Source organism: Canis aureus, chromosome 3 (assembly GCF_053574225.1).
Source record: "Canis aureus isolate CA01 chromosome 3, VMU_Caureus_v.1.0, whole genome shotgun sequence".
NCBI classification, from domain to species: Eukaryota; Metazoa; Chordata; class Mammalia; order Carnivora; family Canidae; genus Canis; species Canis aureus.
The window spans coordinates 51930835-51940074 of record NC_135613.1 but is presented as its reverse complement, the minus strand read 5'-3'; the positions used below and the strand labels follow the sequence as shown (position 1 = coordinate 51940074).

Genomic DNA, 9240 nt, shown 5'->3' with positions numbered 1-9240 from the left:
TTTCAAAATCTATTTCATTTGACGTGGAGTCAATTCATCATTCTGCACACATTCCTATTTCTCTTTCTCCTCATTTCTCTCTCTTTGGCATTCTGCTAAGTTCATCAGAGTCTCCCTTTTCCCCTTCTTTTCTTTCAAGTTGTGTCATGGAGTCTCGAAAAATACGGAAAGTCCATTGCTTTCAAATGTTCACGGATCCCAATTCGGCCCCAGAGTTTGGAAAAATTGGAGACTGAGACTTATAAATCTGCCTTATAATAAGACCAACTGCTCTCAGCTGTAAATCTGAAAGTGGGTGGTTCATTGGAAAATATCAGCTTGATGCCTTTTAAAATCAAAGGGAGCTTCTATGATTGGTCCATAGAGTTGCGAAATAGATTTTCTCAGGCCTGGTCAAAGGACCAATTCTGTACATGGTGGAGATTTGTATCAAGTTGCCTAGATGTGGAGAAAACAAGAGGATGAGCCATGGTTCTGAGATCATTTCCACATTAGCAGCTACGCAAGAGGGTTTGGTTCTTTCTTTCTTTCTTTCTTTCTTTCTTTCTTTCTTTCTTTCTTTCTTTTTCTTTCTCTCTTCTTTTTAAAGATTTTATTTGTGTATTCATGAGAGACACAGAGAGAGAGGCAGAGATGCAGGCAGAGGGAGAAGCAGGCTCCCTGCAGGGTGCTCGACGCGGGGGACTTGATCCAGGGACCCAGGCATCAAGACCTGAGCCAAAGGCAGATAGATGTTCGACCACTGAGCCTCCCAGGCATCCAAAGAGGGCTTGGTTTCTAACCACATTTTAGCTGAGTATTACCAATTGTATTTGATGCAATCAGGCCAAAGGTAATTTGGCACAACGGAACTCCAGACAGTTAACATCTTGGGATCCCACTCTTACTTGGTAGGATGGCAGACATAATAGGACTTAGCGTAAATCACTTATTTGTTCACTGACTTATCACTACTAACAAGGCAAATGAATTTGTATGAATTTTAGGAGATAATATTATTGTGCCTTCTTCACATCAGGACTCCTTTGGGGCATTTCTTTTGATTTTGGAAAACTTTTTAAAAGACTCATTAACCACCACAACAAAATTACCAAAAAAAGTGCACTCAAAAGAGAACCAGAGTGGTTCAGGATCTTTATGATGAGGTAAAATAAGGGGCCTGCGTAGTGAGTGATTTAGTGGGAAAAGTTGGGAAGCTAGCTCAAAGCTGGAAAGACCAAGGGAGCTGTGAATGCTGTCTTACACATTCATGGATGATGTCTTTCTGATGCAAAATTCATGCTTCAAAGCACTCTTCTGATGGTAGAAGTTATAATCCTATCTATGAGATAATTCAAAAAAGAATATAAGGGGAAAACAAAAGTTAATCTTAATACCTTTACTGTATTTTTATAAAATGGAACTACAGTGCTTATCCTGGTCTTTTGATTAATCCTAGCTATTTTTATCTTGTACAAATAAAATACATGCCTACTATCCAATGTAAATATTACAGACAGACATTATGTAGGGAAGTGAAATCTCACCATATTCTGGCATCTCTAATATAAGCAATCCTCGCCAATTTGAGGGTCACTTTCTGACATTTTATTATACATTGATTTGTTCATTTCTTTGATGTTCATGTTGCTACACTGGAATGTGAGCTTCGTGAAGAGGGGCTTTTGTTTGATTTTATTCTTTTATCCTCAGCATCTAGAGCAGTGTTTGGGCACACAGTGTGCATCCGGTCAGTAACTGTCAAACAATGAATGGGCACATAAATGAATTGCTGCTAACTCCCCAGAATTAGGACTATGTGTATAAATACTATGTCACATCTGTAATCATATTGCTTATCAACACCTGGCAAAGCAGGATGCTTGTTTAAATAAAAGGGAGGAGAGAAAGAAAAGACAGGAAAGAAGAAGGAAAGAAGAAAATAAGAAGACAATCTTTAGAAATTAGGTAAGAAAATAATATAGTTTTTTTAGATTAATTAATTAATTAACTTATTTATTTATTTGAGATAGTGTGCATGCACAAACTGTGGAGAGGGAGACAGGGGAGAGAGAGAACCCAAGTAAGCAGACTCCATGCTGAGCACAGAGCCTGATGTGGGGCTCGATCTCACAACCCATGAGATCATGACCTGAGCTAAAACCAGGAGCAGGACGCTTCACTGACTGTGCCACCCAATGCTCCCCATACACATTTTATTTATTTCTAAAGAGGTCCTGGGGCAACTGGGTGGCTCAGTGGTTGAGCATCTGCCTTTGGCTCAGGGTGTCATCCTGGGATCCTGGGATCAAGTCCACATCGGGCTCCCCACAGGGAGCTGCTTCTCCCTCTGCCTATGTCTCTGCCTCTCTCCCTGTGTTTCTCATGAATAAATAAATAAGAGGTTTTATTTTTCTCCATTAGATTTTTCTGGAGGACCTTCCAAGCTAATCAACTATAGGCACCAAGGGCAAGCCCCCGATAGTGTATTGATTATTTTGCACTAAAGCTGCTTGGGAAACAGCCAGTGCCAGGGCAATGAGATCCTTCTCTTCCTAAAGGAGGAAATAAATCTCCCATGTGGAAGTCACCCTCACTGTACTAAGCAGCAAAAAAGACATCCTTATCACTAGAGACAAGGACTTTTAAGGCCAAAAAAATTGTAGAAATAAACCTTGTTACTTTTTCTACCTTAGCCCAAATTTGGCTGAGAATTCCTTATTAATTCAGGCTCCCAAATAGGTTTTCTTTAACCTGTCAAAGGCAGATGCTCGACCACTGAACCACCCAGGGACCCTTTTTCCTACAGTTGTATTTTCTTTTAACTTTCTTTTACTCAAGAATCATTTAGAACTTAAAGTTTTCATTGGTTAGAGCCTCTGTAATTAAACCTTTCGTTGTCATGAACCAATATTTCTCTGGTACTTTTTGTTAATCTGTATACTTTTCACTTTTGGGAATTCATTAAGCCTTTATTAATGTCCTCAGATATGATCAGTTTTTATAAATGTTCTACAGATGTTTGAGAAATGAATTATGCTCTTTATTTCTAGAACAGATAATACAGTATATTAAAAACATAATCATCCTTAATTAGCAATGTGCTTTGCTATGTTATTTTTTCTGTGTCCAATTCATCTGGCAAGTCTAAAAATACATAAAAAGTCTCATAGAATATGTTTCTGTTAATTTCTTGGTGTTTGCTTTCTACTTGTACTGGTTGTCTGTGATTGAGCATCCAAATACTCATAACACTTTTCTTCATTGTGGGTTATATTTTGATTGATTTTGTAAAGTCAGCCTCTTTCCACTATGTAGGAAGTATTTTCTACCTTGTCGGGCCCTGTCAAAAACTATCTCCTATGCTCGAGGTAGAAGATTAGTTACATTGATTCCTGGTTGCCGTAAATGTTGGGACAAAAAATGGTGGAAGGATCACTATGAGCCACTCTCTTTCATGTCACCTCTGATTTTTTAAGAGATACTTGGTGCCCCTCAAAATAAATCAGTATCTTTTGCTCAATCCAACCATTGATCTTACATCCAGTAGAAACTCCTCTAGAAATGCCTGCCTGCCAGTTTCCAGTATTGTGATTTTTTTCTTGGTTTGTTATTAAAGAGAATATATATATATTTGGTAAGCGATGCCTGTAGAATCCAGGAATGAAAATAATCCTACAAAGTGGCAGGACGATATGGTAGGAATGGCAACCAGACTGAAAGCAGAGATTAAAACCCTCTTAGAACTCACTAGAAAAGTACCTTTTAAGCTTAGGAGTGGGAAAAGTAGTCCATTTAGTCTATACTTGGAACGGGTTGGAATTTCAAACCTAGGTATTCAGGTGAAGCTTCCCCTTGCAGTACTCTGTAATTATGAAATTCCAAATTTCTAATTTGTATGAAGATGAAACCCTGATTTTCCTACTGTCACTAAAAAGGGTTTTTCCACTGTTAAGATCTGGGTCACAGTACTTGGGAAGAAAATGAAGGAAGGGGTCAGACCATGTATCAGGGGGGTAGATGGGACTTAAATTATATGAGTGGCAGCGTTTTAATCATCTTCAATGGCACATAAATAATTCTGACCCCCATTAACTGTTTGTACTTAGAAACTCCTTAAAAATGTCCTCACTGCTATCAATACCAGAAGCTTATTGGTATAACTCCCTAGAAATACCCTGATTTCTCTTTTCAAACCCAGAATGTTTCCAAAGTGACACATCTATCAAAAGGACGTCTGAGAATAGAAAACCAATCAGCTCTCAAAGAAGATGCAACCCAAACTGGGAAGATGGTGAAACGTGAGTAAGTCTCGTTTCAGATGCAGTCAGATCTGGAGACCATCTTACCGTTGGTATTTAAAATATGTGGGCAATCCCCCATCCTTATCTTCATCATTTGTGCACTCAGATTGGAGGTCTGCTTGATGCCTGGCAACACCTACCTCTCACACCAAAGGAAATCCCAGTTCTTTGCGATTCTTTGAGAAGAAAGTCATCATCTTGACACACTATTTGTTACAATGAAAAGTCTCCGTACTACCATCTGTTTCTTATAAACGTGTTTATTTGCTCACTCTCCAGGAGCAGGGTCTTGGCTAAGCAGTCCCCAGTTGCATAAGGAGAGTCATGATTATCAGAATCTTCAAGAGCTGATAATGAAAGGCATGCTGTTTAGTTTCTTCACTGTGTAAATCAAGACACCTAGATCTCACTAAATATTTGTTCAATGACTCATGCCCATGTATTCAATGCCTTTGATTCTTTTTTCAGTCCTGTAGAGGTCCAAAGGTGAAACCATGAATACATTTTTTTTTTAGCATACTGTGTATTGATGCGTTATCAAGATGACTGGCATAAAAGTGAAAATTATAAACATCTACCAATGGCCAGGACACAAGGGAACAGTATTCTGAAACCCTGCCTTGGGGACAGTGAATCGGTTTGGCATTTTAGGAAAGCAATCTAGTAATAACGGCAATAAAAATACACATCCTTTGGCCCAGCAGCATATCTCTGCAAATTTAGTCTACAGAAATAAGAGACTTAGGGCTTAGGATATTTCCCAGGATAGTATGGGGGCTGAGTAACTATTTCTTTTCTTTTCTTTCTTTTTTTTCTCCCAAGGTTAAAACCTAGTTGAGATCAAAAGGGCTAAGTTACTCCTCTTTCTCAGCTCAGCATTCACTGGAAACATTATTCACTTGCAGTTGGCCGGCGACACAAATGTGGCCTGTACTGGGACATGGGGAGGACAAGACGGGAAGCACAGCTTGGATTCAAAGGTGCGATTCAAATTTTAGAAGAGATCGACTCTTCTGAGCTCAAATGAGGCTGTCGAATCAAACAAAAGCTACTAAACTGTGATGGGGGTTTTGTGGAAAGGGGAATCTGACAGAGCACAGCTGGGAGTAGTTACTACAAAAATAAAATTCTTTCCTTTTTATCTCTCAACAGGTTGTTATAACCACATTTACAATGATTACACCTAAAAGTACATGTATATGTTTTGGAAACTGTAATGGCCAAAGCAAACAACATTAATGATAAAAGAGGGGCACCTGGGTGGCTTGGTTGGTGAAGCGTCTGCCTTTGGCTCAGATCATGACCTCGGGGTCCTAGGATTGAGCCCATCAGGCTCTCCATTTAGGGGGAGTCTGCTTCTCCCTCTCCCTTTACTGTATCCTGCTCATATGCTCTGTCCATCAAACAAATAAATAAAATATTTAAAATAAAATAAAATAAAATAAAATAAAATAGAGTGATTAGATCATATGTATTAACCTAGATGAATATTTTAAGGGAGAAAAACAAGTTACATTTAAATATATAGTATGACCCAATTTGGTAAAGAAAATAAAACAAGCTCCTCCTTACCTGGCATCTGGTTGTTAACATTGGATACCGAGGCAAGTGTCAGAAAGCAAAGAGGTTAGGAAGAAAGTCTTTTTTTTTTCTTTATATATTTTTATCATTTCCGTGGTTGCATTACATTGGCAAAGCTTTCCCTTCTGGAATAAAATGTTGGCAAAAGCTATACAAAATTAAACATAAATACAGAGAACATTAATATAAAAACCTAGCAGAGAGCCAGAAAGAGGCACAAAGTATTGCTTTGTTAACATGGGATGTTTGTTTGTCAGTGGGTGAAGTACTAGTTTGTGGAGCACCTGCTCTGTGCCATGTCTGAGTTGGATGCTTTCACATTTATCTCATCTCTGCCTCGCTTGATTTCATGCTTCTCTGTAGACGCAGTTCTCAGTAAAGGTAAAGAAGATAATTTAGAACACATGATATCCTGAAGATTTAAAATTGGTTTCTGTGAATTTTGCAGAACAGAGCTAAAAAAAAAAAAAAAAAAAAAAAAAAAGAAGGCCAGGAAGGAGGAAAAAATAAGTTAAAAAAATTGTGACTGGAGAACCCAGGGTCAGTTTTGCCTAAAGACTCATTAAAAAAATAATAATAAATTGAATATGGTTTTAATAAAAACCTTCTCTGAACAGGGCTGTTTGTGACTTGCCAATAGTTACTTCACTTGAAGTTCATTCATATTCTTTATGTCTCTACCCCTGCTTGCTCACCTCAAAGCAAAGTTCTTTCCCTTAAGAAAACAAACAAGAAACGTGGCTAATCGGTAATGATCGTACAGTCTGAGTTCACGTGGGATCATTAATAAATAATCTACTTTAGAACATAAACATCCCCAGGGGTAAGTCTTCGAAGGCCAAGTCTGGTTTATGCCAAGTCGTTTTGTTTTTCCAGAGCTCCAGTTTTAATCAACATCATGGCAGTGACGGAGCGTGAGCATCAGGTCATGGGGTTCTAGAATCCAGTGAGAAGAATTTAGGCTTGAGGCTCACAATGCCTAATCTCTCGTCTCACCTCCGCTAGGGGCTCCCAGGAGTGTGAATCCTTTCTGTTTGATATTTTCTTTTTTAAAAAATTAAAAAAATATAGTTTGTTTATTTATCCATGAGAGACACAGAGGCAGAGACCCAGGCAGAGAGAGAAGCAGGCTCCCTGCAGGGAGCCCAATGCAGGACTTGATCCCAGGACCCCGGAGTCATGACCTGAACCAAAGGCAGACACTCAACACTGAGCCACCCAGAAACCCTCTGTTTTTGTATTTTCTGCACCATGATCACCAAAGTCACTTTCCCCTTGTAGCCTGGACAACCCAACTGTTTGTTGCCTGGACATTCTCAAGCTCTTGCTCACTCCTGGCTTCCTTTAAATGTTAAAACATTTGAATATAAATGGCTTGGTCAGTGCCTCCCCTCAAATCTCTACAGAGTTAGGCACATGGGGTGAGATCATCGGCATGTTTAAGGTTTCCAGTTGATTCTAGCATTCAGCAAAAGTTCGAGTACCACTGCTCTAAATATTTCTTATACTTCCCTCTTACCTTTCATCAGATCCTTGAAGTCTTCCCTCTGACTTCCCAAGAAAACTAAAAATCCCTCTCCCATATTTAGGAGCAATTCAGATATTTCATATACGTATGCACATCCATACTTTTGACCTCTTGCTAACTCATCCATGCTGTGTCGATGGGTCTTCATTTTTTAAGATGCCCCAAAACAGGCTGAAGCGAGAGAACTATTTACCCAGACGACAAATGATGTCACCGGCCAAGAAAGCAGACACAGCTGCAGTCAGTTTTTGTTTCACGAGAATTTTCTTTTCCTTAAGAGTATACACAGAGACAGTGGTTTGAGCCCCTTGAAAGTAAGGGGTTTGCACATCTAAAAACTCTTGCAGTTTGTACAGTACCGACTTTACCCCCTTGGGAGATGAAGACTTCCTAATGCCCCAGCAGTATGATCCCAGGGAAGGCTGTTCTCACCCCAGACTCACACCACCAGACCCTCCAAAGTGGAACAGGAGGGCAGCCCTGGCATTGGTGCCTGGGACTGGGTGAAATGAGCTGGGGAGCGTTTTTTTGATCTTTCACTCCTGAGGGTCTGGTTTCTCTGCACACGGGGGCTGGTGGGGGGAGCTGACCCACAGGTGTGAGCTGGACGTGACTAACCTCTGCCCTCCACATCTGTGCTGTCAGCCTCGGTGTTATTTGGCCCTTTAATGGTCACTTTTATTGAGGACTGGCCAAGAGCAGATGCCCATGGGGAAGTAGGCTTTCCTTACAGCTTCGTCTACGCAAGCCTGTTTCATCATCCAAGGTTTGGCCTTTCCAGAACAAACAGTATCTTCAGCCTCTCCATGCAGGTGCTTCGGGGGTCTCGTAAAGATGCCAGCAAGGGCCCACCGTGTGTTTTTGGAAGGCTAATTGCTAAAGCAGTGAGGATCTATCCAGACCCAGGATGCTTTCAGTTAACGGGACACCTTGTGCCGGCTGAGTTGGCAATCTAGGTGGTCTTCTAAAATCTTAACAGGGTTAGTTTTCTGTTTTATAAGCCACCAGTTCTCAGCACCCCTTCCCCCGGGGGTTGCCAACTAGTGTTGTCTCCTGTAACAGGCTGTTAGATGTGGTGCCGATAATAGTGTTTTCATGTTAATGTATGTCAATCATTTACTTTTTAAAAACATGTTTGAGTAGATTCAACATTATATTTATATTTAAAAATTTATATATAAAAATTTATATTTGAAAGATTTTTATATATTAAAAATATATTATGTCTAAAAATTTTATATATTTAAAGATACATATATTAAAATATACATACATATGTGTATGTATATATGTATGTATATGTGTGTGTGTGGGTCTCTATCTCTCTATCTATCTATCTATCTCTCTCTCTCACTGGGATGCCAATACACTTCCATGAGCCTGACAGAAAGGTACGGAGCTCCAGCGAGTGCCTGGAAACCCTGCATGACACGGAGCCTGCCTGTGGTAATGGGTCCCACATGCCATCCATCATGTGTGCAGGGGAGGAAGGTGGAGAACTGTTGGGATAATTAATGAGGTAATAGGCAGTTTTGTTCAAGAAGACTTCAGTCAAAATTGCATGAATTATCACCTTCTTCCCACCACACACTGTTCCCTTGCTTGGGTTAGGATTTCCACACCCAGGAAATTCTATTGTCTTCTCTGTTTAATGGTCATTTATCCATTGGCCTTTGAGATGTGAGTGTCCTGCACTGTGGGGCCTGGCGTTGGCTCTGAAGTCAGCTATTGATGAGGTTTAATCTATTATGGCCAGGTAAGAACTGGAGAACCGAAGAAAAGGGGCTTTGGCACAATCTGGACTCCAATATTTATTGATGGGCTCGATGAATGGAATAGCTCATGACA

General features: G+C 40.0%; 1 long non-coding RNA gene across 3 annotated transcripts; it reads right to left on the bottom strand.

The window, feature by feature from the left end:
* Positions 1-1130: 1130 nt before the first annotated feature.
* Positions 1131-6796, bottom strand: LOC144310895 (uncharacterized). Of its 3 annotated transcripts, XR_013376553.1 has the most exons (7): positions 6560-6796; positions 6149-6319; positions 5856-6012; positions 5540-5676; positions 4424-4753; positions 1527-1737; positions 1131-1321 (listed from the first exon to the last, which is right to left on the bottom strand). It is a non-coding gene; the product is annotated as an uncharacterized LOC144310895 (long non-coding RNA). The 3 variants fall into 3 exon arrangements; XR_013376554.1 differs by lacking the exon at positions 1527-1737; XR_013376555.1 differs by lacking the exon at positions 6149-6319.
* Between the last annotated feature and the right edge of the window lie 2444 nt (positions 6797-9240).